Genomic DNA, 11492 nt, shown 5'->3' with positions numbered 1-11492 from the left:
TTTACTGACACAGAGTTTGAGAGCGGGAGCAAGGCATGAGAGCAATGCTGGCTGAGCACAAGCTTTTAAGTGAAAAAGCACAAGGAGTAAGACCTGTGAGCAACATAGGGAAATGAAGAGGACCTGTGACATACTGGATATATTTTGGTGAAAGCACAGTATGGCATCAAGTCCTGGACTTGAAAATAAAATATGAGGCTGGTCCAGGGATCATCAACTGCTGAACCGTGTTCTGAATGTGGAACCATAAAAGTATTTCTGAGTACAGGACTTGAAAATATACTGTTACAGAGCTGATAAATTTATGAAAAATGGCTGTAGTTCAGCAACTCTAGTTTTCTAAACTAGAATGATCACAGCTAGGAGATTGTCTGCTGCGGTTTATCTGATCACATATGTGTAAATTATTTAACTAAAGGCAGCTGATGGACCAGAGCCTAGCTACAGGACTAGAGACATTAGCTTAGAAATTGGTGAGTTAAAAATGTTTAAATTCATATGGGCAGATACACTATATGGCCATAAGTTTGTGGATAACTGAGTGTGACACTCACATGTGGTTCTTCCCCAAACTATTGCCACAAAGTTGGAAGCACACATTTGTTTAGAATGTCTTTGTATGCTGTAGCATTTCCCTCCAGTGGAACTAAGGGGCCCAAACATCACAGCAAGACAGTGCTCAATGCTTTGTGCACAAAGTAAACTTCATGAATACAAGGTTTGTCAAAGTTGGAGTGGAAGGACTCCGGTGGCCTACACAGAGCCCTGACCTCCATCCCACTGAACACATTTGAAATGAACTGGAATGCTGATTGTGCCTCAGGTCTCATCATTTGACGTTGGTACCTAACCTCACTAATGCTCTTGTGGCAGAATGAGCACACTCCAAAATCTAGTGGAAAGCCTTCCCAGAAGAGTGGAGGTTATTATAACAGCAAAAGGGAACTAAATCTGTAACGGGATGTTAAAAACAGGTACCCATAAAGTTTTGCCGACATATCTGTTTATTCTTCCCTTATCAAAGGTGTCTCATCAGGTCAGAGTCTGTGCCTCCAGTCAAAAATGGTAACTTTTGATGGAGACTAAAGGTGATGATACACGGGGCAACTTTTTGGGCAATGTTGCCGAGCAATGTTGCTGGCAACGGGCAACTAGGTGGGACACAGGGCAACTTTTCAGGGCAACTAACAATGGGCAACAACAGTTAGCAACGGCAGTTTACAGTTAGCTAAAAAAAATCGATGTCTTAATTTTTGCTGTGACCATTTAATCAAGCTGTCTGTTGTTTTTTAGAGCTTTGGTGAGGTAAATTCCTCCATATAGAATATTAAAATAACAACTTACCGGCGTAAAAACAGATGAGGAGTCTGTCCATCTCTTCACTCCACTGACACTGCGGCCGCCATATTTGTTTGAAATTTCTGATCCGAACCTCACCGGAGGTCACATGACTCGATACTTGCGTTCTGATTGGCTTATCTCAAAAAGTTGCCAGAGATTATCAAAACCATTCAGAAAGAAACAATGTTGCCCAATCTCAATAGAAAAGAGTCAAAACGCAATTGCCCAGCAACATTGCTCGGCAACATTGCCCAAAAAGTTGCCCCGTGTATCATCACCATAAGAATTAAACTTTTTTGAGAATGCACAAAAATGTGATGTACCATGGAGATAAGTTGCCAAACTTCCAGGAGTTCTATCATGCTTGTCATAGATTTGCCAATGCTGCATACCACTGGATCTGCTGTGTTTGGCATAGCCTTCTCTTGCATGGAAGTTTCTGGGAAGTGATGTGGAACCACTTGTAAAACTGTATTCAAACATTTCTTAGAATCATTGTCAGATATCAGACCCTGTGTCCAGAATACTATATGAAGACCTACAGTGGTGCTTGAAAGTTTGTGAACCCTTTAGAATTTTCTATATTTCTTCATAAATATGACCTAAAACATCATCAGATTTTCACACAAGTCCTAAAAGTAGATAAAGAGAACCCAGTTAAAGGTCCCATGGCATGAAATTTTCACTTTCTGAGGTTTTTTAACGTTAAAATGAGTTCCTCTGACCTCCTTAAGTCACCCCAGTGGCTAGAAATTTCATAATGTGTAAACCAAACTATGCCCAACATTTGAGAATGGCGTGTCAAAACGGCGCGTTGATAAGCTCTTCCCTTTACTATGTCAGCAAGGGAGATGATCCCCACGCCTCCCTTCTGGATTCCCACCCACTGTATGGATTGCCCCGCCCAGTTGTAGTGAGGAGACCATAGAGGAAGGACACAACAACATGGCATCACCTAAGCGAGCGAAACATGGAAATTGCGCTGTACATGGATGTGACAACACAGAAAAGAGTCTGTTTTTACTGCCGACGGGAGAGCCCCTGAAGACGCAGTGGCTTAATTTTATTTACTTCAATAATACGCCGTCGAGTCTACCTAAGACGGTGTATGTTTGTCGGAAGCATTTTCCTGAGGAATGTTTCCATAACTTGGGACAGTACAGGGCAGGTTTTGCACATCAACTGTCACTGAAGCCTGGGTCCGTACCAAGCATCCCTGCCGCATCAGCCACAAACACCAAACAAGTAAGTGTATAACTGGTCATTTTGCCGTGTTTTAAAATCGGTGCGTTAGCCTAGCAATGGCTACATTAGCTGTGCAGCTAACTGCTTCCTGCAGTTAGCCAGGTAATCTGCGCTACGAAACTAAAGAGCATGCAGCATGCTCTGTTAAACTGAGTTTAGTCTGGAAATTGACTGTAACTTATGAGCTTATGTTTGACTATTGCTCCGCAATGCATGTCTTCTGTTGGATAAGCGCTATGTTGTTGTAGTTGCTGCTTCTATCCTCTTTGGTTATGGAGTGCGTGTTCAAGCCTAGGGTATTATACGTTCGTAAACTACCACTCCGAACACTCTCACTCTCTGTTCTCTGTGTCACGTTGAGTTTACGAAAGGAGTCCGAGGGAGAACGGGGTTTTGTCTTAGCAGCGTGGCTACGGGCGCTGATAGCAGCGAGTATGTGTGTGCGCGCAGCTTGGTCAAGCCCCTCCCCCTCCCCCCATGGCCCACCCCCACCCTCTACCCTTCCCCGCCTCCTGCTTCTCATTAGCAAAACGACGCACTGAGAAAAGCGCTGAAATGGGGCTTTCTCCCAGGAGGCTATATTTACGTGCCGAGGGTTCATTTCGAGAAAGGCTGCGGATATAACATCCAGAAGCCTCCACAAGCCCGTTTAAAGCATCAACAAACCACCATGCCATGGGACCTTTAAACAAAAATATTACACTTGGTCATTTATTTATTGAGGAAAATTATCCAATATTACATATCTGTGAGTGGCAAAAGTATGTGAACATTTGCTTTCAGTATCTGGTGTGACCCCCTTGTGCAGCAGTAACTACAACTAAACGTTTCTGGTAACTGTTGATCAGTACTGCACACTGGCTTGGAGGAATTTTAGCCCATTTCTCTGTAGAGAACAGCTTCAACTCTGGGATGTTGGTGGGTTTCCTCACATGAACTGCTCGCTTCAGGTCCTTCCACAACATTTCAATTGGATTAAGGTCAGGACTTTGACTTGGCCATTCCAAAACATTAACTTTATTCTTCTTTAACCATTCTTTGGTAGAACAACTTGCGTGCTTAGGGTCGTTATCTTGCTGCACGACCCACCTTCTCTTGAGATTCAGTTCATGGACAGATGTCCTGACATTTTCCTTTAGAATTCACTGGTATAATTCAGAATTCATTGTTCCATCAATGATGGCAAGCTGTCCTGGCCCAGATGCAACAAAACAGGCCCAAACCATGATAATACCACCACCATGTTTCACAGATGGGATAAGGTTCTTATGCTGGAATACAGTGTTTTCCTTTCTCCAAATATAACGCTTCTCATTTAAACCAAAAAGTTCTATTTTGGTCTCATCCATCCACAAAATATTTTTCCAATAGCCTTCGGCTTGTCCATGTGATCTTTAGCAAACTGCAGATAAGCAGCAATGTTATTTTTGGAGAGCAGTGGCTTTCTCCTTGCAGCCCTGCCATGCACACCATTGTTGTTCAGTGTTCTCCTGATGGTGGACTCATGAACATTAACATTAGCCAATGTGAGAGAGGCCTTCAGTTGCTTAGAAGTTACCCTGGGGTCCTTTGTGACCTCACCAACTATTACACGCCTTGCTCTTGGAGTGATCTTTGTTGGTCGACCACTCCTGGGGAGGGTAACAATGGTTTTGAATTTCCTCCATTTGACCACAATCTGTCTGACTGTGGCTTGTTGGAGTCCAAACTCTTTAGAGATGGTTTTGTATCCTTTTCCATCCTGATGAGCATCAACGCTTTTTCTGAGGTCCTCAGAAATCTCCTTTGTTCATGCCATGATACACTTCCACAAACATGTGTTGTGAAGATCAGACTTTGATAGATCCCTGTTCTTTAAATAAAACAAGGTGCCCACTCACACCTGATTGTCATCCCACTGATTGAAAACACCTGACTAATTTTACCTTCAAATTAACTGCTAATCCTCGAGGTTCACATACTTTTGCCACTCACAGATATGTAATATTGGATCATTTTCCTCAATAAATAAATGGACAAGTATAATATTTTGTCTCATTTGTTTAACTGGGTTCTCTTTATCTACTTTTAGGACTTGTGTGAAAATCTGATGATGTTTTAAGGTTATATTTATGCAGAAATATAGAAAATTCTAAAGGGTTCACAAACCTTCAAGCACCACTGTGGGTACTGAGAAATATGACTTGCTGTAGAAATATACAAGACTATGTGAGGAGCAGAAGGCAAAGAAGGAGCTTGATTAGTGAAGGAATACGTTTTTAAAAAGTGATACTAAGGGGCCATGAAAAGCATCATGATATGTGGTCACCAAAGACCAAATATGGGAAGTTGGAAGCCCTGTGGACAGCTGTAGGGGTCAAATTTTCCTTTCAATTTTGTATCATTTTTGCACTCAAAACCCGGTCCATTACTGGCATATTTTTACTGGTAATTTGTATGCTTTGTGTGATTTAAAATGGCAGCTTTCTAACATTTTTTTCACCTTGCTTGTATGTTCACATTTTACATGCACAGGATGTATAACAACCTGGGAAATGATGGCTCAATGGTTAAAATCTTGGGCTACAGTTGTGAGTTGTCAACTGTAAGTTGTTTTCAATAAAAGCATCAGCCAGATGAGTAAATGTAAATAGCAAATTCCACATACAGATCTGGAGAAATTTAAGTTTCAGACACTTGAGTTTTTGTCGCACTTGCATCTTCTCTCTCTCTCTCTCTCTCTCTCTCTCTCTCTCTGTCTCTCTCCTGTCAATTCATTCATTTGAGGATAAAAAAAAATCTCCATTCTCCTTAATTTTGGAATTGTTTACATTTTCAGCGATTTCTCATCTTCTTTTTTTTTTAGTTGAGACTTTTGTCCTGTCTCTATTTCATTTTTGTCATTTAAAATCAGCTTCTCAAAAGGTGCCAGCATAGCGTAGGATAATTCTGCTGTACTCTTTCTGGGTAGCATAATGATGTCTGTTCACAAATGAGCCATTCTCCTGATAACCTCCCAATAACTGTACTAAGTCTCATCTCGTCAATTGCCTTGTCAGTCTTCCAGAGACTCAGGCTTATGTGTTCCATAGTGTTCCGTGAAAGCTTTTGGATATCCAGCGCAATTTTCATTGTGCATAATACTTCATGATCGGAAATTACTGCCAATATAGACCACAATGCTTATACAGAAGGCAATTGTAACAGCATTCCCAGCTTCAACAGCCTTGCCAACAAACAATAAGCAGTCTCCCACTGACACCTCCCCCTTTCTTTGCTATTATATCCCCCACTCCACTCATTTTCCTTTTGCCCTCTCCTCCAGAGATGTAGGTATGAAATATCACATTTTTCCAGCATTTTCCCTGAAGTGGCCCTGGCAAATGTTCACACAGCATGCATTTCTCCTTTCATATATCCCCCCAACTCCACCATTTTTAATAAACAAGTTCGCCCCCCTCCCTTTGCCTTTGATGTATTTGCCATATTACCTGTTAAGTCTGGAGAGAGTTAATGGGCTCGTAGGTATCCTGTGGATTCCCAGTCAACCACTCCAAATGTGCAAAAAAAGCACAAGAGGACCACAGTGATGCTGATTGTTTTCTACTTGATGGTGATGTTGAAGTCGAAGATGTTATGAGAAAATATTTCCAAGAAAGGGGACTACTTTTCTGTTGTGTGTGTAACAAGACCGATGTAGTAAAGAGATTATGAACAGATTTGTGATTTATTCAGTGCCATGACAGAGTGCCAAGTAGACCTCCCTGTAAACCACATCCATATAGCTTAACATGAATCAGTGTGTGTGAAAGGAACTGAAGTAAGAGAATGATCAATAATCTGCAACAGTTCAATCCCAGTTTGAATCCCGAGGACCAACAACATGTGGAGAGCCAAGGAGCAGACTCAGCACTTTGGAAGACTGATTTAGAATTTCAATCATTTAACCCATAACTTGTGAATTTAAAGTGGCTGTTTTGCTCAGGCTCGAAGGATTCCATTATCCATAACCGCTTATCCTGTGCAGGGTCGCGGGCAAGCTGGAGCCTATCCCAGCTGACTATGGATAAGTCACCAGGTCATTGCAGGGCTGACACATAGAGACACACAACGATTCACACCTACGGTCAATTGAGAACCACCAATTAACCTAACCTGCATGTCTTTGGACTGTGGGGAAAACCAGAGCACCCGGAGGAAACCCACACAGACACGGGGAGAACATGCAAACTCCACACAGAGAGGCCCCCATCAGCTGCTGAGCTCGAACCCAGGACTTCCTTGTTGTGAGGGGACAGTGCTAACCACTACACCACCGTGCTGCCCATATATATAATACACATACACAGGGTGTTTAAAAAATTTTGATATTATTTGAGATGTAAATATCCCAGAAACTAGATAGTCTAGGCAAATAAAACTGAACAGGCTTAATGTTGAGCAATATGAGATTTATTCTTCAAAATTTGAATGAGAAATTCAAAGGTATGTGGATTCCATGAACAATTTCACAAATTTTCAATATGTGCGCTGCCTGAGACACACACACACACAGACAGCCTTCCTCTTTGAATTTTTTGTGCCATGTCCAAATCTGCATTGCAGTTGGTGCGTTTTTAGAGAATTTTCTCATAAATGCACGCTGCACGGTCTTGTTTGACTGTGTTCGAGCGTACTCTAACACACAAAACACCTTTTCTTTTCCAGTGAATGGCATTTCTATACCTAAAAAGATAAAAACAAAAAAACATTAAACATAAAATTTTGACCTGTTTCCACACATGCTATTAAAATTTGAGGTCAATTGAACGAGAATTGGCAAAGTTATTAGATTGTGAAATTATATACAATTTTTTGAAACACCCTGTGTGTGTGTGTGTGTGTATATATATATATATATATATATCATTATCTCTAGCCGCTTTATCCTGTTCTACAGGGTCGCAGGCAAGCTGGAGCCTATCCCAGCTGACTACGGGCGAAAGGCAGGGTACACCCTGGACAAGTCGCCAGGTCATCACAGGGCTGACACATAGACACAGACGACCATTCACACCTATACGGTCAATTTAGAGTCACCAGTTAACCTAACCTGCATGTCTTTGGACTGTGGGGGAAACCGGAGCACCTGAAGGAAACCCACGCGGACACGGGGAGAACATGCAAACTCTGCACAGAAAGGCTCTCACCGGCCACGGGGCTCGAACCCAGACCTTCTTGCTGTGAGGCGGCGACAGTGCTAACCACTACACCACCGTGCCGCCCGTATATATATATATATATATATATATATATATATATATATATATATATATACACACACACACAGTGGGGCAAAAAAGTATTTAGTCAGCCACCAATTGTGCAAGTTCTCCCACTTAAAAAGATGAGTGAGGCCTGTAATTTTCATCATAGGTACACTTCAACTATGAGAGACAGAATGGGGGGAAAGAATCCAGGAAATCACATTGTAGGATTTTTAATGAATTAATTGGTAAATTCCTCGGTAAAATAAGTATTTGGTCACCTACAAACAAGCAAGATTTCTGGCTCTCACAGACCTGTAACAACTTCTTTAAGAGGCTCCTCTGTCCTCCACTCATTACCTGTATTAATGGCACCTGTTTGAACTCGTTATCAGTATAAAAGACACCTGTCCACAACCTCAGACAGTCACACTCCAAACTCCACTATGGCCAAGACCAAAGAGCTGTCAAAGGACACCAGAAACAAAACTGTAGACCTGCACCAGGCTGGGAAGACTGAATCTGCAATAGGTAAGCAGCTTGGTGTGAAGAAATCAACTGTGGGAGCAATTATTAGAAAATGGAAGACATACAAGACCACTGATAATCTCTCTCGATCTGGGGCTCCACGCAAGATCTCACCCCGTGGGGTCAAAATGATCACAAGAACGGTGAGCAAAAATCTCAGAACCACATGGGGGGACCTAGTGAATGACCTGCAGAGAGCTGGGACCAAAGTAACAAAGGCTACCATTAGTAACGCACTATGCCACCAGGGACTCAAATCCTGCAGTGCCAGATGTGTCCCCCTGCTTAAGCCAGTACATGTCCAGGCCCGTCTGAAGTTTGCTAGAGAGCATTTGGATGATCCAGAAGAGGATTGGGAGAATGTCATATGGTCAGATGAAACCAAAATAGAACTTTTTGGTAAAAACTCAACTTGTCGTGTTTGGAGGAGAAAGCATGCTGAGTTGCATCCAAAGAACACCATACCTACTGTGAAGCATGGGGGTGGAAACATCATGCTTTGGGGCTGTTTTTCTGCAAAGGGACCAGGATGACTGATCCGTGTAAAGGAAAGAATGAATGGGGCCATGTATCGTGAGATTTTGAGTGAAAACCTCCTTCCATCAGCAAGGGCATTGAAGATGAAACGTGGCTGGGTCTTTCAGCATGACAATGATCCCAAACACACCGCCCGGGCAACGAAGGAGTGGCTTCGTAAGAAGCATTTCAAAGTCCTGGAGTGGCCTAGCCAGTCTCCAGATCTCAACCCCAAAGAAAATCTTTGGAGGGAGTTGAAAGTCCGTGTTGCCCAGCGACAGCCCCAAAACATCACTGCTCTAGAGGAGATCTGCATGGAGGAATGGGCCAAAATACCAGCAACAGTGTGTGAAAACCTTGTGAAGACTTACAGAAAACGTTTGACCTCTGTCATTGCCAACAAAGGGTATATAGCAAAGTATTGAGATGAACTTTTGTTATTGACCAAATACTTATTTTCCACCATAATTTGCAAATAAATTCTTTAAAAATCAGACAATGTGATTTTCTGGATTTTTTTTTCTCATTCTGTCTCTCATAATTGAAGTGTACCTATGATGAAAATTACAGGCCTCTCTCATCTTTTTAAGTGGGAGAACTTGCACAGTTGGTGACTGACTAAATACTTTTTTGCCCCACTGTGTGTGTGTATATATATATATATATATATATATATATATATATATATATATATATATATATATAAGACTGCCATATATAATTGATTCAATCCTCCATAAAAATGTACAGAAGGGAAAAAGCAGGACAGTACAACAGGGAACAACATCAAACAATCAGCACAGATTCAAACAAATGATGCCCCTTTTATGTGTGAAGACAATTTCAGCTGGAAATACCGAAAATGTTCTATGGCAGCTCACTGGCCACTTTATTAGGAACACCTGCATGTTCATGCAATTATCCAGACAGCCAATCATGTAACTTCAGCATAATGCATAAAATCATGCAGATATTAGTCAGGAGCTACAGTTTATGTTCATGTAAAACATCAGAATGGGAACAAAACAGTTTGACTGTGCCATTGTTGTTTGTGCCAGATGGGCTGGTTTGAGTATTTCATTAAGTGCTGGGAATCTCCTGGGATTTTCACACATGACAGTGACACAAAATGGTGTGAAAAACAAAAAACATCCAGTGAGCAACAGTTGTGTGGGAAGAAAGGCCTTGTTGATGAGAAAGTTCAGAGAAGAATTGTCAGATTGATTTTAGATGACATAAAACTATGTAACTGACAGAAAAGCTATATTAACTATGGTAAATCACATCACATTAATGGCATTTAGCAGATGCTCTTATCCAGAGCATACCCAGAGCAGCCTGCAGAGCAGTTGGGGTTTAGGTGCCTTGCTCAAGGGCACTTCAGTCATTCCTGCTGGTCCAGGGAATTGAACCGGCAACCTTTTGGTCCCAAAGCTGCTTCTTTAATCATTAGGCCTTGGCTTTCCATGGTTACAAATAAATAACTTTTATTTGTAACCATGGTAAGCAGAAAAGCATCTCGGGATGCACAACATGCTGAACCTTGAGGCCAATGGTTTACAATAACAGAAGACCACTCAGGTTACACTACACGTCAACTGGGCTTTTTCTAAGTTTCAGCTGTCCAGTTTTGGTGATCCTGTGCCCATTGTAGCCTCAGATTCTTGTTGTTGGCTGACAGGAGTGGAAACCAATGTGGTCTTCTGCTGTCATAGCCCATCCAAGTTGATAGACATGTAGGTATCCTACATATTCCCAGTCAATAACTTGAACAGTATTCAAAAGTACTGTATAAATATTTTTTAAAGGCGGGCTGGAGAATTTATGAAAGGCTAATATCAATTCTCATGAGGTGACATAAGAGGATTTAGGTGACTGTATTTCCAAGAAGGAAAGAAGAGAGATAATAATAATAATAATAATAATAATAATAATAATAATAATAATAATAAGTACGGGCACACCTTGCATATGGCTATGTCTCAAGGTATTAGTTAGTTGTTGGGGGTTTTTTTGTTTTGTTTTTTACAAACAAGGCATTCATGATACTTTAAGCTAATTGTAGAATGCAGAAATGGTGCATGTATAAATATACATAGTACATCATATCAGTCAGTGTTAAATGCTTATCTGATTGCCACATTAATCTGAGAGCATTGAAATAGTTAATTTGGCTTTGTAAATATGTGAAATTGGGCGGCACGGTGGTGTAGTGGTTAGCGCTGTCGCCTCACAGCAAGAAGGTCCTGGGTTCGAGCCCCGGGGCCGGCGAGGGCCTTTCTGTGTGGAGTTTGCATGTTCTCCCCGTGTCCGCATGGGTTTCCTCCGGGTGCTCGGTTTCCCCCACAGTCCAAAGACATGCAGGTTAGGTTAACTGGTGACTCTAAATTGACCGTAGGTGTGAATGTGAGTGTGAATGGTTGTCTGTGTCTATGTGTCAGCCCTGTGATGACCTGGCGACTTGTCCAGGGTGTACCCCGCCTTTCGCCCGTAGTCAGCTGGGATAGGCTCCAGCTTGCCTGCGACCCTGTAGAAGGATAAAGCGGCTAGAGATAATGAGATGAGATGAGATATGTGAAATTGTTGAAATGGTGCTTCATAGTATTATTGAGCGCAAACGTACCACCAGCACTTCAG

This window comes from Neoarius graeffei, chromosome 20 (genome assembly GCF_027579695.1).
Source record: "Neoarius graeffei isolate fNeoGra1 chromosome 20, fNeoGra1.pri, whole genome shotgun sequence".
Lineage (NCBI taxonomy): Eukaryota > Metazoa > Chordata > Actinopteri > Siluriformes > Ariidae > Neoarius > Neoarius graeffei.
Note: the sequence above shows the minus strand (reverse complement) of the source record.